The sequence below is a fragment of the Somniosus microcephalus genome, chromosome 10, assembly GCF_052327205.1.
Source record: "Somniosus microcephalus isolate GS21.2 chromosome 10, FLI_Smic_1.0, whole genome shotgun sequence".
Classification (NCBI taxonomy): Eukaryota; Metazoa; Chordata; class Chondrichthyes; order Squaliformes; family Somniosidae; genus Somniosus; species Somniosus microcephalus.
The window spans coordinates 146,080,873-146,108,031 of NC_140996.1; the positions used below are offsets into that span (position 1 = coordinate 146,080,873).

A 27,159-nucleotide genomic window follows, 5' to 3' on the forward strand; every position below is an offset into this window, starting at 1 on the left:
TTGAGGAACATCTGTTCATTCTTACCAGAACTGATTTAAAACTGGCTCAGATCATCCTAAATTAAAGACTAGAAGAAAAAAAGTGAGAGAAACTAGGGTGTTCTGCAACATACTTTTTGCATAAGGAGGCAATAGTGAGACACTTCTGTCAGATAATGGAAGAAAAAGAACTAGGTATGATGTGTGGCAATTATATGAAATAGGAATTGTAGAAGGGGGAAAATCATGTGTAAGGTTAAAATGATTGAAAGCCTTGAAGGAACTATAGGGCAGAAATTCAACTAAAATGGGCGCAAAGTTAGCAGAGCAATCTCTCTGTGTGCAGTGCGTTCCAGCCTGAGGCCTACGCCAAATTTGGCTTCGGGCCTCATTTAAATGCTGCAGGTAAGCTGCAGGTGCCAAATGAGCGCCCTGCTGCAGCTCGCCAGTTTGGGAGATCAGAAAATCGCTGGCTGACACGCTGAGCGAGCCAGCAGGTCAGGCCTGGGGGAAAGGCAATCAATGGGGCAGCTTTGAACATGCCGGCAATGGGCCGGAGTTTTTGTGGACCCAGGAGGAATGCTCCTGCTTCTCCTGAGCCTACAAAAATAAAAACGGAAAATTTCTTGGGCTTTTTTTTGAAGTTCCTTTCAGGACCACTGGTTAGGCCACTCAAGACCTGGTACAACTAGGCGGAACATTGGACAACCATCAACTGCCTTAGAACTGGTCATGGTAGATGCTGCTACCTTCTCCATAGATGGAAGATTAAAGCATCCCCATCATGCGACTGTGGAGCTCCTGATCAGACCCTGGAGTACATCATTGAGCGCTGCCCTCAGAGGAAATTTGCAGGCAGCCTACAAGATATCCACGCTGTTACACCGGAAGCTTTGGCCTGTATATCCAACTTAGATATTGACATTTGATTCGCTTTGCTACTATCATACGAAAGAAGAAGACTAGGCGGGGCCTGCATGGTGCAAGCTCCACTTATTTGTACTTCAATTTTGCATTCCGGGTCCTACAACCAGTATTTCAGTCAGGCGTCCTGTACAACTAATAGCTGCCCAAGAAAATATGGTGTCCGGTGCATTTCTGATGCGTGTTTGGAGGTCTAATCCCAATTTTACGCTGGAAAAATAGGCGGCTCTGAGTTAAATTTCTGTCCCATGTCTCTGATTTTCCTTGTTCGTCAATAAACGTACAAGAAAGAATGCACATAATTGCTCTGTAGCAATTATATTATTTAAAAGGGATTGAAAGTCTAGAGACAGTACTTGTTCAAAGTACTCAACTTTTTCATTAAAGAATACAGTACTCTCATCAGAAATCTTTTCAACAGTCAAAAACCTCAATTTTGTTACATGTGTTGTGGTTTCCCAAGAGCATACAGCTCTGAAGCAGCTTCAGATTAGTTTGAGCCATCCTCACCACAGGAGAGCAGCTCTCTGATGTATGTGGACACTGATACCATTGAAATGACCCGCCTGGAGGATTGTTGTGCTAGCAACAAAATTGATGCCTTTAAAAAAAAAATTAAGAAATTTCCAGTAATGGTCATATATTCTTCTATACAAGTAATTTTGAGCAAAAGACATTCCCCCTAGACTTACATTCCCTTTAATTTCTAATGTTAGCATAATTACACAGCTCAAGATCTAACAGTAGTTTTATGAAACTTACAATTTCTGCAGTGAGCTGTCTGATTGATTCTTTGCATGAATATTACATCGCTGTGCTGAGAAAATGTATTTGAGAATTAGTGTAACACTAACAGTGAAAACAATGCAACCTTCAGTTAGCAATATCTTATTTGCTTAACAAAAATGAATTTATTAACACTTAACCAAAAATATAACTTTATTAATGTTAATGTATTTAAAGTTTATAGAATCTTTGATAAGCATTTATGCACAAAAAGATACAACCAGAACTTAATCATGTCAGGAGAGGTTTTATTCTCACATTCTTGGATTAAAAGATGAGTATTATTTATAAAAAAAAGTTTGGTCTCTAGATTCCTTGCACAGAATCAGATTTTGTTCATGTTAATTCTCTTTTCAAAAAGCAACTGAGAAGTTCTGAAATTTTTTTTCAAAGCAATGCAAGTTTTACATATAACTAAAATGCAACATATTAATGCATTGTTATATAATGATACAAAAATTGAAATCTGAAAATGTCAAAGATAAACTTCACTACGTAATTTGTTATGCTGCATTATCTACACGTTACAGATCAGTTAGCAGATCATTTTCTATAATAAGTTTGAAAACAATCTTATACTGTGTTAAAAATGGAATAAGATACTTACTTTGATGATTGTTTCCAGTACCAACATGCTGCAAGTCCTGAAACAAAAACAATACAGTATTGTAGAAAATGTGAAAATATGGGCCACAACACAATTTTTTTTTCAAACTGCACATTAGGTTAAAGTAACATATCCAGAAAATAGCACAAGTTTTAATTAAAGGTTGTGCTCTCACCCTCAGAACTCCTATTATGTCCATATTTTTATTAAGAATTTTACATGTTAGATATTAAGAATTGCACACTTCCTGTTCACAAACCTTACTTCCTGTTATCATAACTTTTGGTAATGCTTTTATGTCAATAAGCTGCCTGTAAATATTTTATAACAGCTTTTCCTTATGTAAATTACATAGAATTACATAGAGTTTACAGCACAGAAACAGGCCAATCAGGCCAACAGATCTATACCAGTGATTATGCTCCGTACAAGCCTCTTTCCACCTTACTTCATTTCACCCTATCAACATATCAAATGTTTGCTTTTCATAGTTTGTTGATGAACCAATTGCATTATTCAAATGCTTTTTGAAAAAAAAACCCATCGGCCGCATTTTTCTCAGTGACTAATGTTCAAAATAGAGTTTTAAATTAAATTAAAAAATTTTAAAAACTGCATAACATGATAATATTTGTCAATTGAATTTTTTTTGTGTCTTTATTCTCAGCCTTTCCCAAAAGCCTGGTCTTGGACCTGGTCCACCGGCATTGTAGCTGCTCCAGAAGGTTTCTGCAAAGTTTCAAAATCATCAATAAACATTGGGCCACAGAGACACCAAAGAATTCAAAATAAGGACCGCAGACTCCATCGAGAGCTGATTAAATTGGTAACAAGGTAAAGTGTAAAGGGTCAATGCTTCACTGCTTGATTCTGCAAAGTCTATAAACAGTGTGAAGTTTCAGCAATCAGGTAAAATAACATGGAAGCAGAAAACAAATGGACCAGTAAGACTAGGTGGTAACATCAATGGAAAGGAAATTCGGACGAGGTGTATAACAGGCAGTGATCCGATATCACCTGTTTTATACTATTGGCAAAAGTTAAAATTACCCGTATTAGAATTGAGGAGGTAGCAGAAGATTGGAAACTGTCTAATATGGTGCTCATATTCAAAAAGGGTGACAATATACAATAATACATAAAAATTACAACAAGGAAATAGGTCATCTGGCACCAGCAATCCATGCCGTTGTTTACCCTCCATACAAGCAAACAGTCCCAATTCCAATTACCTGCCCGTATCCCCTTTTGCTTCATCCACCTATCCAATCTAATTTTGAATGTTGATATAGTTTATTCCTCAACTAATAACCCTTGAATTGAATTCCACAGCCTCACAACTTTCTGTGTGAAGAGGTTTATCCTGTCCACTGTTCTAAATCTACACCCACTGCATTGCTCGTATCTACCATGTCTATTGCCTCTTCAAAGAATTCTATGAGGTTTGTCAAGCACGACCGTCCCTTTGGAAATCCAATGCCAGTTTTATACCGACTGACAAGTTGAAATTCTATCTCAGTGTCTCTTCTCATCCCAATTTGAGCTCTTTATTTAAAACTAGCTGGAGTGCCCGGCGGTGCTGAGGCTTTTTCGAGGGCATGTTGTTGGAAGAGAGAGAGAGAGCGACTGGGGGGAAGAGAGAGAGCGACTGGGGGGAAGAGAGAGAGCGACTGGGGGGTAGGAGAGAGAGAGAGAGAGACTTGGGGGAAGGAAGAGAGCGAGAGAGAGACTGGGGGGAAGGAGAGAGCGAGAGACTGGGGGGAAGGAGAGAGAGAGAGGGGGGAAGGAGAGAAAGAGAGAGAGGGAAGGAGAGAGAGACAGAGGGAGAGGGAAGGAGAGAGAGACAGAGAGAGAGAGGGAAGGTGAGAGTGAGGGAAGGGGCTGGACTCAGAGCCCGGTGGGTGAAGGGCGGCTGCCATTTTGTGAGGTCGGCGGGACGGTTGAGACCGCGGGGAAGGGCTTGGACTTAGAGCCTAGCCGCGGTGACCGTGGGTTATATTGTGATGACTGTGTTATAGGACAATGAAGCCAGCTACCCTCTGACCGGAGGAATCAGGAGTCACTTTCTTAAGGCTTTTAATCTGCGATTTAATAATTTCAAAATGTTGTTACTTGTTCCACATTTAAATTTTATGTAGTTTAAAATACTTCTAACATTGAATATAATTCTGGTTAATATTTGGGATCCAGGGTGTAGTTAGTAATGCTTGAAGTCTTACGTTGCAGCTTCTGACCGCCTGTGTGAAGCAGAAACTCAGACATAGTTTGATGCTGAATCTTTGCTGGATGTTCGAATGATGCCAATAAATCTGTATCCGTTTCTGTGACTTTTTCTTAATTACGAAATGCCCCTAATTGATGAAACACCAACTCCCTCCTACCTCTTCCCCCCCTCCCCCTCCTACCTCTTCCCCCCTCCCCCTCCTACCTCTTCCCCCCCTCCCCCTCCTACCTCTTCCCCCCTCCCCCTCCTACCTCTGCCCCCCTCCCCTCCTACCTATTCCCCCCCTCCCCCTCCTACCTCCTCCCCCTCCTACCTCTTCCCCCTCCTACCTCTTCCCCCCTACCTCTTCCCCCTTCCCCCTCTTACCTCTTCTCCCTCCCCCTCCTACCTCTTCCCCCCTCCTACCTCTTCCCCCTCCTACCTTTTCCCCCCTCCCCCTCCTACCTCTTCCCCCCTACCTCTTCCCCCTCCCCCTCCTACCTCTTCCCCCCCTCCCCCTCCTACCTCTTCCCCCTCCCCCTCCTACATCTTCCCCCCTCCCCCTCCTACCTCTTCCCCCCTCCCCCTCCTACCTCTTCCCCCTCCCCTCCTACCTCTTCCCCCCTCCCCCTCCTACCTCTTCCCCCTCCCCCTCCTACCTCTTCCCCCCCTCCCCTCCTACCTCTTCCCCCCTCCCCTCCTACCTCTTCCCCCTCCCCCTCCTACCTCTTCCCCCCTCCCCCTCCTACCTCTTCCCCCTCCCCCTCCTACCTCTTCCCCCCTCCCCCCTCCTACCTCTTCCCCCCTCCCCCTCCGACCTCTTCCCCCCTCCTACCTCTTCCCCCCTCCTACCTCTTCCCCCCATCCCCCTCCTACCTCTTCCCCCTCCCCCTCCTACCTCTTCCCCCCCTCCTACCTCTTCCCCCTCCTCCCTCTTCCCCCTCCCTCTTTCCCCCCCTCCTCCCTCTTCCCCTCTCCTCCCTCCCTCGCCCCTCTTTCCCCCCTGCTCCCTCTTCCCCCCTCCTCCCTCCCTCTCCCCTCCCCCTCCTCCCTCTCCCCCTCCTCCTCCCTCTCACCTCCTCCCTACCCCCTTCCTCCCTCTCCTCCTCCTCCCCTCCCCCCTCTCCCCTCCTCCTCCCTCTGTCTCCCTCCTCTCTCTCCCCTCTCTCTCTCCCCCCTCTCCCTCCTCCCTCTCCCTCCTCCCTCCCCTGCCCGAGCCCTCATCCCCCGCTCCAATCCCTCTTTCCGCCCCGGGGCCCAGGCCTCGGCACCTGAATGAACGCGTTCGCTTGGACGCTTTTGGCGGCCTCGGCCGTCACCCTGATGCCGTTGGCCGAGGCAAACACCCGCAAAGACATGGCCTAGCTGAGTCCAGCGCCCCGGTCAGCTCGAGGTCCGCAGCCGCCGTTCGGCCGCAGGCCAGAAAGCACCCGAGCCCAGCTCCGGCGATGGCTCCGTGGAGCTCCGTGCCGCCCCACGCACTGACATGGCCCCGCCCTCCTGAGCTGGCTTCAAGACCGCCGATTGCGGGTGTGAGAGACGGCCGGCGGGCCCGGTTGCCGGGGTAACCCTTCCCGCTCTCCAAGCCCCGCCCGAGGTCCGCACTCCCGAGAGCCCCGCTCTCCGAGCCCCCCCCCCGCCTGAGCCGAGCGGGGAACAGAGAGAGACACCGCGTCTCAGTTGCTCCTGCTGCGCGTGCACCCTGTGTATGTCCCGTGACCCTCGTGGCCGACGCCGTTGCCCCGGGTAAAGTGACGGGGGCGGGGGGGGAGGAGCTTAGCAGAAGCCGTGGGACAATTACCTAGCTCAGGCGTGGCTGGGCAGGAGAGGCCCAGGCTTTGAGGCCTAGGTTCTGAGGCCTTACAAAAACGGGGAAAGGTAGGAAAAAGAATCATCAGGTTAGAGAAAATATTTACAAATGAATGAAGTTTTTTAAAAAACAATTTAATAAAAGCAATTTTTTTTTGCTGGAAATGTAGGTTTGAAAAGAAAAACGCAGAAAGCGGGAAAAAGAATGGAATCAAGATGGCTGACACTCACCTCGGTTCAAAACGATTAGGCCCGCCCACACACGCCCGACCGTCATGTCACCGAAGCGTATGATTGGTCAATCGTCCTGTCGCTCAACTCTAGGAGAGCCCGCCCGCACGCGCGACAAACCCGCCCCCGCCATGCAGCGATTGGTCGACCGTCGGGTCGCTCGACCGTACGATTGGTCGACCTTAATGTCACTCTATGCTAATGAGCGGATAATGAGCGGAATTTTGAACGTTTTTTGGATACCGCGGGCACAATTTTTGTCTCGCTGAAACGTAAATACGCTTATGACCGTTCCGGAATCATAAGCTTTCTTTTGATGTAACGCACGTGTAGGTACGCTCTATAGCTTTAGAGTGTATAGCCGGACAGACACACCGAAGAACAGACAGACAGACAGACAGACAGAACAATCCTTTTATATATATATAGATGAGTTGAATTTTGAAAGTAAATTTGCGTTTTATTGATGGTTGGAAAAACTAAGGGGGGAAAATTCGGTTTCGACCATTTTGGGGCGCAACATCGGCCGGGCGCAAAATTTAGCGCCCGATGCAAATTATCGCCGGCGACCGCAAAATTCGTCTCCAGTGCCCCTGGAGGTGATTGGAGTGCTAAATCAAACACTGCACACTTCTCTTAGGACGCTAACAACAGGGAACGGGGTGCTACCTCAGTGCGCTACTCAAGCTCAGGTGATGTCAATTACCTAGTCCTCAGATAGACTGGCGCCTTCCAGTTCTTAAAGGGGAGGGTCAATGATGCAGCACAGCCTCACCCTGATCATTGCTGCTTTTGACCTGGGCCGGCAAGGAGGTGCAAATCTTGAAAGATGAATATCATGGCTGCTCAGAGGCCCAGGGGGAGAGCTCGCCGGTTTAGCGACCAGGCATTGGAGGCTCTGTTTGTCACAGTGGAATGCCGATGGGCAGTGCAGTTCCCAGACACTGGTAGGAGGCCATTGCCCTGAGAGTTCACAAGGGTGTGGAGGGAGGTGGCCCATTACGTCTCCACCAGAAGCCTGGTCCAAAGGACTCATACCCAGTGCTGCAAGAAGTTCAATGACTTCACTCGGGTGGTCAAGGTGAGTAGATGCTTGAAATACCTCTACATGCCACCATCTGAACCTCACTCTGTGCACAGACGGTATAAACCGACAATCCCCAACGCTCACCCAACAACTATGCCCATCTACTAAAAGTCACAACCACATCTCACACCTTGCAGACATTAGCGGCTATTCAACTATAGTAGGCAAATCTGCCAAACACATGACTGCACACTCACTCACACGCTGTCCTTTTTCTTGCAGGCCAAGCTTTCTCATAACAGGAGGGAGCAACAATGCACGGGAGGCGGTCAGGCGAAGCTGAAAGACTGAGAGTTAGAAGAGTAACCAAAGGCTTTTATTAACAACAGAATGGAGGTCTGCCTCGCGTGGTCGACCGGTCCATGATACTAAGGGCTGGGAAGCAGTCACCTTTATACTAGGACCTGTGGGAGGAGTCAGCCGAGGCATGTCCAGGCATGTACACAGTGGAATACAAACAGGACAAACAGGAATACAAACAGTGGTTTACCACTTCACCCCTTGTTTAAAATTGAGTCCGGCGGGGTGAAGTGTATTAAAAGTTAGTGTATTGGAGTCTCTCCGGAGGTCTTGTCTGCCGCTGTGATCTGCGTGGCGACGGCAGGGGTAGTGAAGTTTCCGGCGTCGAGTCCAGCGTAGGCTGTGGCACAGGCGTGTCGTCCTCGTAGATGTCGAGCGGGTCGCGGGGCCCAGGCCTGCCGTCTGCTGGGGCTGGATATCGGATCGTGGGGGGGGGGTGGTAGTGGGTAGTGGGTTACTGCGGCCCCCGAGGGTGCAAGGTCTCTTATGGAGACTGTGTCCTCCCGCCCGTCCGGGTATGCGATGTAAGCATACTGGGGGTTGGCGTGGAGGAGGTCGACCCTCTCGACCAGGGGGTCCGTTTTATGGGTCCTCACGTGTCTTCTCAGTAGGACCGGCCCTGGGGACGTCAGCCATGGCGGTAGCGATGTCCCCGATGTGGACTTCCTTGGGAAGACAAACATTTTCTCATGAGGGGTGGCGTTAGTGGCAGTGCAGAGCAGTGACCGAATAGAGTGGAGCGCATCGGGGAGCACATCCTGCCAGCGGGAGGTTGGAAGGCCCCTAGACTTTAAGGCTAGCAGGACGGCCTTCCAAACTGTCGCATTTTCTCTTTCCACCTGTCCGTTCCCCCGGGGGTTGTAACTGGTGGTCCTGCTTGTGGCAATACCCCTAGTTAGCAGGTACTGACGGAGTTCGTCGCTCATAAACGATGAGCCCCGGTCGCTATGGATATAGCTGGGGAAGCCGAACAGGGTGAAGAGGTTGTTCAGACATTTAATGACCGTGGCACTGGTCATGTCCGGGCAGGGGAAGGCGAACGGGAAACGGGAGTACTCATCAATAATATTGAGGAAGTACACATTGCGGTCGGAGGAGGGGAGAGGCCCTTTAAAATCGACGCTCAGGCGCTCGAAGGGGCGAGTGGCTTTTATCAGGTGGGCCCTGTCTGGTCTATAAAAGTGCGGTTTGCACTCAGCGCAGACTTGGCAGTTCCTGGTCATGGTCCTGACCTCCTCAATAGAGTAAGGCAGGTTGCGGGCCTTGATGAAGTGGAAGAACCTGGTGACCCCCGGGTGGCAGAGGTCATTGTGGAGGGCCCGCAGTCTATCGATCTGCGCGCTGGCGCAGGTGCCACGCGATAGCGCATCCGGGGGTTCATTTAGCTTCCCGGGCCGGTACAAGATCTCGTAGTTGTAGGTGGAAAGTTCGATTCTCCACCTCAAGATCTTGTCGTTTTTTGATTTTGCCCCTCTGCTTGTTGTTAAACATAAAAGCAACTGAACGCTGGTCAGTGAGCAGGGTAAATCGTTTTCCGGCCAGGTAGTGCCTCCAATGACACACAACCTCCACAATCGCCTGGGCCTCCTTCTCAACAGCGGAGTGTCTGGTCTCCGGGCCTTGGAGGGTTCATGAAAAGAAGGCCACGGGTCTCCCCGCCTGATTGAGGGTAGCGGCCAGGGCAAAGTCAGACGCGTCGCTTTCCACCTGGAAGGGGATGGATTCGTCCACTGCGTGCATGGTGGCTTTGGCAATGTCCTCCTTGATACGGTGGAAGGCTAAGCGGGCCTCTGCCGTCAAGGGAAAAGAGGTGGACTTGATCAGCGGACGGGCCTTGTCCGCATAGTAGGGGACCCACTGGGCGTAATAGGAGAAAAACCCTAGGCACCTCTTCAGGGCCTTGAGGCAGTGGGGCAGTGGAAGTTCCATAAGGGGACGCATCCGGTCGGGGTCGGGGCCGATGACTCCGTGTTCCACAACACAGCCAAGGATGGCGAGGCGGTTTGTGCGGAATATGCACTTCTCCTTGTTATATGTCAGGTTTAGGAGTTGGGCGGTGCGGAGGAATTTTTCGAGGTTTGCGTCATGGTCCTGCAAGTCACGGCCGCAGATGGTCACATTGTCCAGATATGGGAAAGTGGCCTGCAACGCATTTTGATCTACCATCCGGTCCATCTCCCTTTGGAAGACGGAGACCCCGTTGGTGACGCCAAAGGGAACCCTAAGGAAGTGATAGAGGCGGCCGTTTGCCTCAAAGGCAGTGTACTGGCGGTCCTCAGGGCGGATGGGGAGCTGGTGGTACGCTGATTTCAGGTCAATGGTCGAGAAGACGCGGTACTGCGCGATCTGGTTGACCATATCAGCTATACGGGGGAGTGGGTAGGCGTCCAGCAGGGTGTAGCGATTTATTGTCTGGCTGTAGTCGATGACCAGGCGCTGCTTCTCGCCGGTCTTAACGACCACAACCTGGGCTCGCCAGGGGCTGGTGCTGCCCTCAATAATCCCTTCTTTCAGGAGCCGCTCCACTTCGGTTTTAATGAAAACCCTGTCCCCGGCACTGTATCGCCTGCTCTTTGTGGCGATGGGCTTACAGTCGGGGGTGAGGTTAGCAAACAGTTGGGGGGGGGTGACTCTGAGTGTGGAGAGGTTGCACCTGGTGCGCGGCGGGCAGTTTGGAAGCTGCTGGCTGCGGACTGTGAGTGGGGGTAGGGGTCCACCGTACGCCATCGTAACACTTTTAAGGTGGCACTGAAAATCTAACCCCAGCAGGACGGCAGCGCAGAGGTCAGGCAGGACCAGAAGTTTAAAATGATCGTACACGGTCCCGTCTACTACGAGTGTCACCACGCAGTAGCCGCCGATGTCCGCCGACTGGGACTCGAAGGCCATAGAAATCCGCTGTTGCGCAGGCAGGACTGGGAGAGAGCAACGCCGCACCGTGTCGGGGTGGATGAAGCTCTCCGTGCTCCCAGAGTCAAAAAGGCAGATTGTATCGTGACCATTTACCTTAATGTCCATTGTGGAACTGGCCAGTTGGTGCGGTCTCGCTTGGTCCAGTGTAACGGAGGCCAGCGTAGGGGTCGGTGTGTCGCTGCGGGTATCAGATGAGGTGGTGTCGGGGGCCTGCTGCGTCCCGGCTGTCGTCCAAGATGGCGGCGTCCATGATCCCCATGTGGCTGGAGGCGTCCAAAATGGCTGCTGTACCGGTGATTCGCACATGGCCGGGGAGGTCCAAGATGGCGGCCCGCATGGCCCACACGCGGCGCTGCTGGGGTTCGGGGTGGCTTTGGCCCTGCAGACGCTAGCGTAGTGTCCCTTCTTCCCGCAGCCCGAGCAGATCGCGTTTTTCGCCGGGCAGCACGCTCTGGGGTGTTTTGCCTGGCCACAGAAGTAGCATTTCTGGCCTTGGGGCACTGCTGTCTGGCCTTGGGACACTGCTGCGGTAGTTGGGCCGTTGTTGGGGTGTGGCTGGGGTGGCACGGCGCTATGAGGCGGTCCTACCGTGTCCCAGGCTGTCATTCCCCGCGGCGTCCACGGTGCAGAGGAGTAGGCATCCATGCCCTGGTAGGCTGCATCCAACGATAGTGCGAGTTCAGAGGCCTTGTTGAGGTCGAGGTTACTCTGCTCCAACAGTCGCTGTCGGGTGTAATTGGATCTGTGGCCCGCTACAAAAGCGTCCCGGATAAGTTCCTCTGTGTACACGGCGGCCTTTACATCCTTACAACCACAGGCCCGGCCAAGCACAGACAGTGCCTGAAGGTATTCCACGGTCGATTCCCCAGGTTGTTGTTTACGACTCCCCAGGAGGTGCCTGGCGTACACTTCGTTCACTGGGCGCGTGTACTGGTCCTTGAGGAGCTTGATAGCGTCCGCGTACAAGGTCGCGTCTTGGATGACCGAGTACACTCGGTGGTTCACTTTGGAGGTCAGGACATCCAGTTTGTCCTCGTCCGATTTGATTGCTTCGGAGGCGGTCAGGAATTTTTCGAAACACTTAAGCCAGTGAGTAAACTTGGTGGATGAGTCCGCCTCCCGATGATCTAAGTCCAGGCATGCTGGTGTGAGGATCTTCTCCATTATAAAAATGTTGTTAATAAAATTGATGCGCTATCAATTACTCATAAAAGACTGAGAGTTAGAAGAGTAACCAAAGGCTTTTATTAACAACAGAATGGAGGTCTGCCTCGCGTGGTCGACCGGTCCATGATACTAAGGGCTGGGGAGCAGTCACCTTTATACTAGGACCTGTGGGAGGAGTCAGCCGAGGCATGTCCAGGCATGTACACAGTGGAATACAAACAGGACAAACAGGAATACAAACAGTGGTTTACCACAATGCCACCATCTGAACCTCACTCTGTGCACAGACGGTATAAACCGACAATCCCCAACGCTCACCCAACAACTATGCCCATCTACTAAAAGTCACAACCACATCTCACACCTTGCAGACATTAGCGGCTATTCAACTATAGTAGGCAAATCTGCCAAACACATGACTGCACACTCACTCACACGCTGTCCTTTTTCTTGCAGGCCAAGCTTTCTCATAACAGGAGGGAGCAACAATGCACGGGAGGCGGTCAGGCGAAGCTGCACCCCCTCACACAGCTGGAGGAGTGAGTGCACAGACTAATCGCAAGCTATGTTGTTGGCGCTGTGGCAGTCGGAGAAGTCGACCCTCTTGGGGACAGCAACGGTATGTTCCTCATCTCTCTCTCCTCTCTCATACCACTTCCCCCTCACAACACGAGCCCTTCCCACTTTCCATCTAAGTATACTGTCTCCATTTCTTACTCCCTTCCTACACCACTTCCCTCACAATAAAGCCACTCTTGTGCCTTCCTGCTTTCAGATAGTGAGCCACCATCTGAAGAGCCTGTCCCTCAGCCTCCAAGTGGAAGCGACATGGGAGAGGATCAGCAACACTGAGGGCGACACATCAGATACTTGGGCCACGTGGTCACTGGAGGGGAGCAGGGGAGGGTGAGTGCGCGCACGAGTTCTGCTGCACAGGACTCAGATGAGGACCTCTATCGCAGCGATGAATACTCAGGCAATGAGCATGCATACTGAGCTCATGGGTGCAATGGCAAGGGTGCCCGAGAGCATGGATGCACTGGCTAGGAGCGTGGAGGAGTCCGCCGCCAGCACAACTGTCATCTGTGCGCAAACCCTTGATCCCATCCTTGCCTTGTTGCAGAGGATGGTTTATTTGCAGAGAGACCGTGGGGATCCAGACCCCATGCCGCGTGTAATGAGTGAGGTGGCAGCATCTATTGCAGCCCAGGCTGAGGCAACGCAACGGCTTCGTGCAGTAATCGAGTCATTGGTTGGTGCCATCCAATCTCTCACTGCCCTGATGCAGTCTCAGATTGATGCCACGCAAGCGCTGACTGCTGCCATCGTCGCTGGGGCGACCACTGTCCACCAGGGATCTGACGGTGCCGCAGCAAGCCAGCTATCTGTGCTCGAGCAGATTGCTCCAGATGCTGTGGTTCTGCCCCGGGGGAGTGGCAGTGTGTTGGTCAAGCAGGAAGGTCTGTCCTCTCTCAGGATGACAGCATTCCTGCTCCCCCCACTGCCACTCCGCCATTGCACTTGCCACAGTCTGTAACTCAGCCAGCCACCTCTCCAGATCCGGCTCAACCCCAATGCATTTCCCGAGGTCAGAGGTCATTCAAATTGCATGGTAGGCTCCTGGCGAGATTTCAGTTGCCAAGAGGGAGTCTGCCAGCGCGAGGACAGAAAGTCTTAATGGTGTTGTAATGGGGACACTGTTGTAACACCAGAAGAGGCAGCAGAGAAACCTTAACGAGGTAGAGGCAAGCCAGAGATCGGAGTGCATGTTCGACTGAAGGCTTAGGCTAAGATCAAGGTCTTCAGCAGGTAAGCTTTTGCGGTCAGATTTGATGGAGAAGAGTCCACTACAAGGCCCTTTCCCTCCATTGGGAGAGACTCAGGGCATTTACTGCTGCTTCCTGGGGCCTACTGTCACCTTCTACAGGAAGCTGCAGTAAGTGGGATGGGTGGGAGGGAAATCATCCAGTGACCTGGGCCCCGACCCGCCCTCCTTTCACCATTTGTATGTAGTTGGTGGGGAAGGAGCAGCCAGCAGCTGTCCCAGTGGTGATGGTGGAGGGAGGGAAATCCTGGTCAAAGTGGTGAAGAGGCAGTAGGCCTCACCAAAATTTTTTATCTCATTCCCCACCTTGATCTTGGGCCCCCTGCTGAGGCGTGCAGTCCTATGTTAAACATGCTGTTGAGTGGCTGCATGCTTCAGCAGGGGGCCCAAGATTGTGCGAGGCTAGCACCACTTAAAGCTAGCCTGCATTACTTAATGTAAGAAGTCACACAACACCAGGTTATAGTCCAACAGCTTTATTTGAAATCACAAGCTTTCGGAGCGCTGCTCCTTCGTCAGGTGAAGTGGAGAAATGCATAAAGACACAGCTTATATGGTCAGAGAATAATGTCAGATGTTTACAGGTAATCTTGCCAACTGCCCCTTGTGACCACACCTCATTGTTCTTTGATGTAATGTTTTCCTGACTGACCTGTTTGGACACCATTCACACCTCTCTCTGCCGAGGTGTGATAAATGGCAGTTGGCAAGATTACCTGTAAACATCTGACATTATTCTCTGACTATATAAGCTGTGTCTTTATGCATTTCTCCACTTCACCTGACGAAGGAGCAGCGCTCCGAAAGCTTGTGATTTCAAATAAAGCTGTTGGACTATAACCTGGTGTTGTGTGACTTCTTACATTTGTCCACCCCAGTCCAACTCCGGCATCTCCACACCATGCATTACTTAAAGTTCCTCTCCAACCTGACTTGGAAATATATCGCCGTTCCTTCATAGTCGTTGGGTCAAAATCCTGGAACTCCCTCTCTAACAGCACTGTGAGAGTACCTTCAACACGCGGACTGCAGCGGTTCAAGAAGGTGGCTCACCACCACCATCTCAAGGGCAATTAGGGATGGGCAATTATGCTGGCTTTGCCAATGACGTCCACATCCCAGGAATGAATTAAAAAATCAGTCAAGACAAAATCCTTCAGCACCTGCCACACCACGCCCTGTAGACTTTAGCAACTTTAAATAACTCTAAAAACCACCAAACACTACTACAAAGGCAGAAAGAGCTAAAGAAATCAATCAGCAACTAACTTGTAAGTAGTTGATGATCCCTTTATTCCTGCTGCAGGTAAGGGGTCCCTAGGTTCAGTGCTGGAGGAGCCTCAGCCTTTGCCCTTGTCCAACAGGTATGAGGCTCTTGCTGCCTGTGTGGATGAGGGAAAAGCCTGCAGGATGGATGAGCAAACTGACCACGGCACCATGGTGCAGGAGGCCATTCAAGTGGAGGGAATGAAAAGGAATATTGTAGTGATAGGGGACAGTATAGTCAGGGGGATAGATACTGTTCTCTGCAGCCATGACCGGGAGTTCCAAAGGCAGTATTGCCTGCCTGGTGCCAGGGTTAAGGATATCTCCTCGTGGCTGGAACCAATGACATAGGTAAAACTAGGAATGAGGTTCTGCTGAGAGAGTTTGAGGAGCTAGGATCCAAATTAAAAAGCAGAACCTCAAAGGTAATAAACTCTGCACTGGCCTGGCAAATCAAATAACTAGGGCTGTAGATAGGGCTTTAAACTAAAAAGTGGGGGAGGGGTCAGGTGAGGGGAAATTTAGAAATCTAAAGAGAAAAGTCAAGGCAATAGAGCAGTGTAGTGTTTTGGGTAAAGGTAAGCAGTGTGTGACAGGAAGGGACAGAGGGGGAAAAATTCAGTTTCGCCCCGTTTGGGGCGCGATTATCAGCCGTGCGCAAAGTTTAGCGCCTGGTGCTAATTATCGCCTCTGACTGCAAACTTGGCTTTTATCGCCCCCGGAGTTGATTGGAGCGCTAAATTAGGCGCTATACACCTCTCTTAAGGCGCAATGGCCGAGGACCGAGGCGCTACCTCAGAGCGCTGGTGAAGCTCATGTGATGTCAGTCAGCAATGGAACACAGACACACTGGCGCCGGCCACTTCTTAAAGGGGAGGGTTGTTCTTGCTCTCCATCCACATCCTGCTCATTGCAGCCTTGAATCTCAGCCTGGAGAGACCTGTACATCAAATCTGCTGGCAAGAATAATGGAGAGGCCTAGGGAAAGAGCTCAGAGTACAGCCCCCACAATCTATTCTAAATTGATACAAGGAAGGGCAAATCAAAATGAACCTGCAAAGTGCTGCTCAGTACCCAAAACTCCTTCACACAGCGTTGAATCTCTCCAGAAGTCTCTCTCTCTCTCTCTCTCTCAGAATGCATGGTGCAAAAATGTCACCAACAAAAAAAGGCAGGAAGCGGTCGCCTTTAAATAGCGCTCCCCCAGTCCCTTCCTGACTGCAAAACGCTCCCCTCAACCTGTCATTGCTAGCGGCAGGTGGTAAGGCAGGGGGCGCCACTCAATATCCGGTCCGGGGCGCTACCGGGGCATTGCACAGTTGACTGATGTCACGATCTGCCGGCGCAGGAGATCATGGCGGTAGTGTTTAGCGCCACTGCAAAAGGTCTAGTTAATTTTGTGAGCGGCGCAAACATCCCCGCGCATGGGCGCTAGTTGCTTTGCGCCCGATTAGTGTCCGCTTAAGGCGCTAACGGGAGGTGCAAACCAACTGAATTTTTCCCCCAGAGAGTTTAAAAGTAAAAGTGTATCAGCGAATAAGGTGAAAGCGGGGAATAATGGTAAAAAGTTAAAATTAAAGGCTCTTTATCTGAATGCACAAAGCATTCGTAACAAGATAAATGAATTAGTGGCACAAATAAAAATAATGACTTTGATCTAATAGCCATTACAGAGACCTGGTTGTAAGGTGACCAAGGTTGGGAACTAAATGTTTAGATGTTTAGTATGTTTAGAAAAGACAGGCAGAATGGAAAAGGAGAGGGGGAAGTCCTGATAATAAGGGATGACATAAGGACAGTAGTGAGAAAGGATCTTGGCTCGGAAGATCAGGAAGTATAATCAGTATGGGTGGAGATAAGAAATAATAAGAGGCAGAAAACACTAGTGGGAGTAGTTTGTAGGCCCCCAAACAGTAGTTATACCGTTGGGCAGAGTATTAATCAACAAATAACAGGAGCTTGTAACAAAGGTAATAAAATAATCATGGGGGACCTTAATCTTCATATAGACTGGGCAAATCAAATTGGCAAAGGTAGGGGTAGTCTGGAAGACGAGTTCATGGAATGCATTCAAGATAGTTTCCTAGAACAATACTTCATGGAACCAACCAGAGAACAGGTTGTTTTAGATCTTGTATTGTGTAATGAGACAGGGTTAATTAGTAATCTCATAATAAAGGATCCTCTGGGGAAGAGTGATCATAATATGATAACATTTCACATTGAGCTTGAGAGTGAAATACTTCAGTCAGAAACGAGAGTCTTAAACTTAAATAAAGCCAATTACATAGGTATGAGGGGCAAGTTAGCTAAGGTAGATTGGGAAATTAGATTGAAAGGTATGATGGTAGATAAGCAGTGGCAAACATTTAAAGAAATATTCCAAAATTCTCAATGAATATACATTTAATTGAGAAATAAAAGCTCCACAGGAAAAGTGACCCATCCATGGCTAACTAAAGAAGTTACGGATAGTATTAGATTAAAACAAAAGAGGCCTATTATGTTGCAAAGAATAGTAGTAATCCTGAGGATTGGGAGAGCTTTAGAAACCAGCAAAGGATGACCAAAAAATTGATAAAAAGGGAGAAAATAGAATATGAGAGTAAACTAGCAAGAAATATAAAAACAGATTATAAGAGCTTCTACAAGTACATAAAAAAAGCATAGCAAAAGTAAGCGTTGGCCCTTTAGAGGCTGAGGCAGGTGAAATTATAATGGGGAATTAGGAAATGGCAGAGACTTTAAACAAATATTTTGTATCTGTCTTCACAGTAGAAGACACAAAAAGCATGCCAAAAATAGTGGGAGACCTAGGGGCTAATAAGAGTGAGGAACTTAATGTAATTAATATCAGTAGAGGAAAAAGTACTTGAGAAACTAATGGGACTAAAAGCCTACAAATCCCTATGACCTGATGGCCTACATCCTAGGGTTCTAAAAGAGGTGGTTGCAGAGATAGTGGATGCATTGGTTGCGATCTTCCAAAATTCCCTAGATTCTAGAACGGTCCCATCAAACTGGAAGGTAGCAAATGTAACCTCGCTATTCAAGAAAGGAGGGAGAGAGAAAACAGGGAACTACAGGCCAGTTAGCCTGACATCAGTTGTTGGGAAAATGCTGGAATCCATTATTAACGAAGTGGTAACAGGGCACTTAGAAAATCATAATATGATTAGGCAGAGTCAACATGGTTTTATGAAAGGAAAATTGTGTTTAACAAATTTATTAGACTTTTTTGAGTATATAACTAGCAGGGTAGATAAAGGGGAACCAGTGGATGTAGTATATTTGGATTTCCAAAAGGCATTCAATACAGTGCCACATAAAAGGTTGCTATGCAAGCTAAGGGCTCATGGAGTTGGGCATAATATATTAGCATGGATAGAGGAATGGTTAATGGACAGAAAACAGAGAGTAGAGATAAATGGGTCATTTTCCGGCTGGCAGGCTGTAACTAGTGGGGTGCCACAAGGATCAGTGCTTGGGCCTCAGCTATTTACAATCTATATTAATGATTTAGATGAAGGGACAGAGTGCAATGTATCCAAGTTTGCTGACGATACAAAGCTAGGTGGAAATGTAAGCTGTGAGGAGGACACAAAGAGCCTGCAAAGGGATATAGGCAGGTTAAGTGAGTGGGCAATAAGGTGGCAGATGGAGGAAAATGTGAGGTTATTCGCTTTGGTAGGAAGAATAGAAAAACAGAATATTTTTTAAATGGTGAGAAACTATTAAATGTTGGTGTTCAGAGAGATTTAGGTGTCCTCGTACAGGAAACACAGAAAGTTAGCATGCAGGTACAGCAAGCAATTAAGAAGGCAAATGGCATGTTGGCCTTTATTGCAAGAGGGTTGGAGTACAAGAGTAAGGAAGCCTTACTACAATTGTACAGGGCTCTGGTGAGACCACACCTGGAGTACTGTGCACAGTTTTGGTCTCCTTATCTGAGAAAGGACATACTTGCCTTAGAGGCGGTGCAACAAAGGTTCACTAGATTGGTCCCTGGGATGAGAGGGTTGAGTAGATTGGACCTATACTCTCTGGAGTTTAGAAGAATGAGAGGTGATTGCATTGAAACATATAAGATTCTGAGGGGGATTGACAGGGTAGATGCTGACAGGTTGTTTCCCCTGGCTGGAGAGTCTAGAACTAGGGCGCATAGTCTCAGGATAAGGGGTTGGCCATTTAAGAATGAGATGATGAGGAATTTCTTCACTCAGAGGGTTCTGACTCTTTGAAATTCTCTACCCCAAAGAGCTGTGGATGCTGAGTCATTAAGTATATTCAAGGCTGAGATAGATATATTTTTGGACTCTAGGGGAATCAAGGGATATGGGGGTCAGGCGGGAAAGTGGAGTTGAGGTCAAAGATTAGCCATGATGTTTTTGAATGGCTGAGCAGGTTCAAAAGGCTGTATGAACTACTCCTGCTCCTAATTCTTATGTTCTTATGATCTTAAGTTCTTATGATCTTATGAACACATGTTCAACTGTGCGAGCTTAAGAGAGGGCCCTGGCTGGAGCGTTGAGCTCCAAAATGGCAGCGCTGGCATCAAATCAGCATTACAAGCTGATTGACGTCACAATCTGCCTACTCTGCATACTTCCAGTGCATGCTCCCAGCACCCCTGCTAACGCCCTACCCAAAATGGTGTCCGACGCGGCCCACACTAGAAGTGTGCACCTGCTCGCCACGGACGCCATTTTGGAATCAAAACAGCACTTGTAGCGCCCAAATAACGGGTGCTATGGAGCAGAATTTTGCAGACTAAGTTCCTTCCTAAGGTCATCTCAGTTGAGAGCTAAAATAGTTGCTAAGGCTGCCCTAAACAAGGGATGCATAACCCAGTGATTCACATACATTGTTCAAAGCCAGACACACATCCTATTTTTAATCACCCATTTAATTCACATTTTCCTCTGTTATTTCTTCATTTTGTTTTGAATCTTTATTAATTTTAAACATTAATAGTAGTCATATTATTTTCTGCAAGTTTATCTACTATTAATCAAAATATCAAGATATTTAAGTCGGACTTGTAATTTCCTATATCTCTGAATTTCAATTTGCTTTGTACAATACTTGTTTGAAATTGTGGGAGTAGTAATATTAGTATGTGTGCATTACATTACCCAGGCCTTGCACTAAATCTCCAAGGAAGCTTAAAAAAGGGTGAATGGGTAATTAAATGTATTATTCGTCATATGGAATTAAGCTTGTAACCAGCAATAATGATACACAGAACTTGCTTTTCCCCACTGAGCTGCAACAGCTCATCATAGAATTTAAGCTTCTTGGCAGTGATAATCATATGAAGCTTCCTATCAGGCTGTGACTATAATATAAGCACAGATGTAACAAAAGGTAAGAGCTCATTTATATACTTGTAAAAAGACTGACCACATAATTTTCTTCCTTAGTCTCCCTCCAACACCAGTCCAGCTTGTGGTGCAGGAAAAGTTCATATTTGCAGCTATGTAACTGAACTATATGCCTCCAGTACTTTGATTTGTCTCACCTCTGTAATAATATCAACTTCATCTTAAAGGGTGTAAATGTACACTTGTTTCTATGCTAATCAATCTGGGCTGGGCCAGGCATAATATTAAACAGAATCTGATGTTTGCGTGGCAGTACCTTTTCCTGCTTTACTGTCAGCTGCATTGTTTCTCAGTTATTGAGGGTGCTATTTAACAGTCATAGGTGATTAATATGTTTTGAATCTTGCAGTGTTGAACAGTTCTGGGCAATGCTGATATACATTTGAGTCCATCAAACTCCACTAGCGGATAGCTTATATATTACAACTAATTATTACATAAGAGTGGGGGTTAAATTGGATAAGACCTGAAAACGAGCGCGGGGATCATGATGCATGATAACCTGTGCCTGTTCATTGCACTGCAGGTAGAATGTTATATTCACACTATCTGCTGATTTCCATTATTGCTGTATGCAGCCAGTGCTACTTGCGCTGTTCATTGGCTGCACGCATCAGCACGGGGCACGATATTGCAAGTGGCTAGTGCTACTTAAGGGTAGCCTGCACCTCTTAAAGGAGAGGTGCATTGTGGCTGCAGGAAGTAAATTGATTTTGAAGAATTTTGTCAAGATGGCTCAACCTGCGAGAGAGCGAGCACCAAGATTTTCTGATAATGCACTGGAGGCCTTGGTGCAAGATATGGAGAGAAGGAGGGACATCTTGTATCTGCAGGGGTCACGTGACCCTTGAGACAGTAAGAAGAAGTAGCAACGGAGGTCAATGCTATGATTATAGCTCCAAGAACATGGATGCAGTGCAGGAAGAAGTTTAATGATTTAACACAAGTAACACAAGTTGTCAAGGTGAGTAAGTTCATCTTCAAATGGCATATCCTTCCAACTGAACCACTAGTCTCATCCAACGCTCAATTCACTACACCCCCATCACCCATATACCAACAATCTCTATCAATCAGTACGCAACCATTCAATTCATACAGTTTACCTCACCCTCACACACTTAGCACTGTTGTAAGCCTCACACCCACAACTCACAGTTTGCACATACTGGTAGCTATTCAACCATAACAGCCACATCACCCAAACATATTGCAGGACACTCACTGATACACTTCCCTCTTTCTTGCTGGAGAAGGTGGCACATAACAGGAGGCAGCAGAAAAGAACTGGAGGAGGACAAGCAGACCTGCATGTTTTAACCCCGATTGAGGAGACAGTGCTGGCTATCATGGGAAAGGGCAGAGCTGAGGTTGTGGCCACTGATTGTGCTGGAGGGTTTGATGATGAGGGTATCTGTATAACTAATCGTCCTTCTAGCTTCCCACTTCTCCTTCATTCCACAATCTCTTCTGACTCACAAGCTGCAGATGGTGTAAACATGCACTTCTTACTTTCTCCTCTCCCCTCACTACAACCCAATCCTTGTTCCTTTTTCATTTTCAGATAGTCAAGAACAGGAACCTCCCCAGTCAGAGGAGGAAGAGGAAGAAGACAGTGAAAGTGAAGAGACACTGTCACTCAATCTTACACTCGCAGCCACCAGCTCAGATACTGACACTGCACGTATTTTAGAGGCTGGTATAAAGGAGGGATTTGCACATGGTGAGACATCAGGCACAAATACGCAGGAGCCAGGGCAGGGGGAAGGATAGTGCAGGTGCCAGCTCCCTGGAGAGGTCGCACACTAGTTCTGCTGCAGAGGAGTCAGATGAGGACTTTGATGGTTCAGGCTACAGAAGAAGGCTGATGGGCATACATAACCAAATGCTTGGTGAGCTGGAATGCCTGCCAGAAAGCCTGCGCACAATGTCAAGGAGCATGGAGGAATCCAACTCCAACTTGGCACAGGGGTGTGCGATGAGCTTGGAGCCCATCCCTTCCAACATGGAATGGGTGGTCACCTCAGTCAGCGCACCTGTGGAACCCACCATGATGCGGCGTCTGATGACCGATGTCACAGCTTCCATTGCAGGACAAACAGCTTCCATCAGAGCTCTGACTGCTGTATTGGAATCCAGACTGCTGCAGCCCAGACCAAGATGCTACAGTCTGAAGCCGGGAACTCTAGGCCCAGAGTTGCTTGTGGTAATCATCCAAGGCCATCTGCAGTCTCCTCAATTGAAAGTCAGCAACCTGCCACCTCCCATGCTGGAGTCACTGGGGAAGCACTTCGTAGGAGCACTAGGCACACGGAAGACCAGCACTAAGGGAATGCACAAGGGCGATTAGTTCTGTTTTGTATGCATTATTTAATGAGTGAATTTATAAAATTGGATTTGAATTTGCACTTCCTGCTGGTTTTTACATACAAACATACGAATTAGGAGCAGGAGTAGGCCACTCGGCCCTTCAAGCCTGCTCTGCCATTCAATAAGATCATAGCTGATCTGATTACTCCACATTCCCGCCTACCCCCGATAACTTTTCACCCCCTTGCTTACCAAGAATCTATCTACCGCTGCCTTAAAAATATTCAAAGACTCTGCTTCCACCGCCCTCTGAGGAAGAGAGTTCCAAAGACTCACGACCCTTTGTGAGAAAAAATTTCTCCTCATCTCTGTATTGAATGGGCGACCCCTTATTTTATAACAGTGACCCCTAGTTCTAGATTCTCCCACAAGAGGAAACATCCTCTCCACATCCACCCTGTCCAGACCCCTCAGGATCTTATACATTTCAATCAAGTCACCTCTTACTCTTCTAAACTCCAGCGGATACAAGCCTAGCCTGTCCAACCTTTCCTCATAAGACAACCCGCCCATTCCAGATATTAGTCTAGTAAACCTTCTCTGAACTGCTTCCAACGCATTTACATCCTTCCTTAAATAAGGAGACCAATACTGTACACAGTACTCCAGATGTGGTCTCACCAATGTCCTGTATAACTGAAGCATAACCTCCCTACTTTTGTATTCAATTCCCCTCGCAATAAACGATAACATTCTATTAGCTTTCCTAATTACTTGCTGTACCTGCATAGTAACCTTTTGCGATTCGTGCACTAGGACACCCAGATCTCTCTGCATCTCAGAGCTCTGCAATCTCTCGGCATTTAGATAATGTGCTTCTTTTTTATTCTTCCTGCCAAAATGGACAACTTCACATTTGCCAGATCTTTGCCCACTCACTTAACCTATCTATATCCCTTTGTAGCCTCCTTATGTTTTATTTTTGTGTTGTCAGAAAAAGGATGATGCGATGGTCAGTTATAGAGGAAAGGTAAGGAGCGTGGGCCTGTTGGTGAATGGGGAGGTGTAGCTGAGGTTACTGGTATTGCTCATCAATAATCTGATCATCTAGAGCCTGGGCAGAAAGGGACCATCTATGTTGTAGTCTCCCTTCCTCTTCCTCCACTTCCTCTTTCACTTCCTCCTCTTCCTCCTCCACTTTCTTCCGCTTCGAGCAGCTTATCCTGCTCTGTGTGGACTCCCATCATTCTCCAGTCATGTTCAATTCCCAGAGGAAGCCCTACCAGGCCACTCATGTTTCGAAGCAACTCCTCTCAGCACAATATTTCATATGACAAAAAAGTAGTACTGCAAGATTAGCCAGACCACTCCTTGTAGAGCATTCAAACTTTAGCCAAGTACAGGAAACCTCCAAAAACGCAAACAATTACACCAGCAGCCAGAAGAAATAATCCAGCAACTTCATGATCCCTTTAAATAGCGCTGGTGGTGGGGAGGTGGGATGGGCGGTCCTTCATTCCGTTTAACATCATGTTCAGCTGTGCGAGGTTAAGACAGGACATTGGCTTGAGTGGGGAGTTGGAAAATGGCAGCGGTGGCTTCAAATCAGCATTGCACACTTATTTGTGTCATCTCGCTGCTCTGCATGTTGCTGGTGGTCGCTGGTGTGCACGCAAAACCTTTTTACCAAGATGGCATCCTGCGCACTTCCCATCGGAAATGTGCGTGCACATCACAGAATCCATTTTTGAGTCTTATGTGGCCGCGTAGCGCCTAAAAAATGGGTATTACATCGCCCGATTTAGACCCCTATGTCTTTATTTTAGCACATTCCATGGTATGACCTTAGAGGAAACATACGATTGTTAACCGTTACATTGCTATATAGGTTACAAAGGGTCAACTTTACTAAGCAAATACTGTAATCTTTGAAAATTAATCTTGCTGTTATGCTATGTTACATAGAATTTACAGCACAGAAACAGGCCATTTGGACAAACTATGCCAGTGTTTATACTCCACATGAGCCTCCTCCCTCTCTATTTACTTCATCTCACTCTATCGACACATTCTTCTATTCCTTTCTCCCTCATGTGTTTATCTTGCTTCCCCATAAATGCATCTTTGCTATTCGCCTCAACTACTCATTGTGGTAGTGAGCGTGTTAATGCTGTAATGCTGCTATTCGGAAACCAAATTATTGCTCTGAATGTAATTATTAATCTGACACTTACATTCACTACATAGAAGTAGCAATAACTTAGATGAAGGGACCGAGTGCAATGTATCCAAGTTTGCTGACGATACAAAGCTAGGTGGGAAAGTGAACTGTGAGGAGGACACAAAGAGCCTGCAAAGGGATATAGACAGGTTAAGTGAATGGGAAATATGGTGGCAGATGGAGTATAATGTGGGGAAATGTGAGATTATTCACTTTGGTAGGAAGAATAGAAAAACAGAATATTTTTTAAATGGTGAGTAACTATTAAATGTTGGTGTTCAGAGAGATTTAGGTGTCCTCGTACAGGAAACACAGAACGTTAGCATGCAGGTACAGTAAGCAATAAGGAAGGCAAATTGGCCTTTATTGCAAGGGGGTTGGAGTACACGAGTAAGGAAGTCTTACTACAATTGTACAGGGCTTTGGTCAGACCACACCTGGAATACTGTGCACAGTTTTGGTCTCCTTATCTGAGAAAGGACATACTTGCCTTAGAGGCAGTGCAACAAAGGTTCACTAGATTGATCCCTGGAATGAGAGGGTTGTCCTATGAGGAGAGATTGAGTAGGTTGGGCCTATACTCTCTGAAGTTTAGAAAAATGTGAGGTGATCTCATTGAAACATATAAGATTCTGAGGAGGATTGACAGGGTAGATGCTGAGAGGTTGTTTCCCCTGGCTGGAGAGTCTAGAACTAGGGGGCATAGTCTCAGGATAAGGGGTCGGGCATTTAAGACTGAGATGATGAATTTCTTCACTCAGAGAGTTGTGAATCTTTGGAATTCTCTACCCCAAAGGGCTGTGGATGCTGAGTCGTCGAGTATATTCAAAAGTGAGTTAGATATATTTTTGGACTCGAGGGGAATCAAGGGATATGGGGATCGGGCGGGAAAGTGGAGTTGAGGTTGAAGTTCAGCAATGATCTTATTGAATGGCGGAGCAGGCTCAAAGAGCTGTATGGACTACTCTTACTCCTAATTCTTATGCTCTTAGTACAAAAAGGTACAAGTGTAATCATTAGTAATATACCAAGTTGTGTCATGATCAGTCCTTGTTAACTTTGGGGTGAGCATAGGGGAATTAATATTTAACCAGTACTGCACTTAATTTCTGTGGCTGCATCTTTTTAATTGCGTTGGTTTAAGAGGAATTAAGAACAAAATTAAGCATGACGTATATATAACTACACACAAACCAAATTCCTGATTAATTATTTCTACAATGCTGTTACATTACCTTAGCTGGAAATAAAAATGTGTTTGTTTCCCCCTTACTAGGTGTGTGAATGGCAGTCAATGGAGGTGGCCATGAATGGGTCATCTCCTGTAAAAAAAATTGAATCAGAATTTGCTAGAATTCACATTGAGCAGTATAAGATCAAAAATATATTTTATTTAAACATTTTAAAATGTATGTTCATAAGAGAGAATATGCAAATAGCATATATCTTATAACAAACACAGCTGCAATGGAGAGGGGGGAATGAAGCCACAGACCACATCAGTAAAATACCACTGCTTTAACCAAATCAAGTATACCAAAAACCTTACACCTAGAATATGTATCAGTGACCACATACATAAATAATTTATGAATATATTTACAAATACATTAGTTCTAACTTGCTTTCATGCTGCAAAAAAAATCTAAAACTCCTCTTTATTCCTATTTTTCATTCAGTATTTTCCTTTACATTTGGTTTGGGTCTTGAATGATAATTCAGAACTTAGTGTTGTCAGCCCATGTGAGCAGCTGTGCATTAACTGCACGTAGACAATAGACAATCTTAATTACCCCAAAATTGCAAATGGATCTTTCATAAGATACCTTACAATTTTGACATCAAGTGATGCATTTGATACCATGCATCAGAATGTAGTATTGAAAAGGTTAACCACAGAATTCATTAAGCATGTCATAATATTGTTGGCATTTCAATACTAAACAAATTCTCAGTCTCACCAAAGTGGATTTAGTTGACTAATCTGGATTATTCACTAATCTGCATCTAATCCTATTTGCATGTTCTCATAAATTTCTCTAACATCTGTGAAAAACACAGCAATTACTCCTGGGCTGTTCTTCATGGGTGTTGAAAATATCAAAGAACACGGGATATAACTATTTGTAGATCGTTTTGATTACTAC

General features: G+C 47.1%; 1 long non-coding RNA gene across 1 annotated transcript; it reads right to left on the reverse strand.

Moving 5' to 3' along the window:
* Window positions 1-1,543: 1,543 nt before the first annotated feature.
* On the reverse strand, window positions 1,544-26,843 carry LOC147111734 (uncharacterized). Its single transcript, XR_015079738.1, has 3 exons — window positions 26,248-26,843; window positions 2,297-2,333; window positions 1,544-1,720 (listed from the first exon to the last, which is right to left on the reverse strand). It is a non-coding gene; the product is annotated as an uncharacterized LOC147111734 (long non-coding RNA).
* Between the last annotated feature and the right edge of the window lie 316 nt (window positions 26,844-27,159).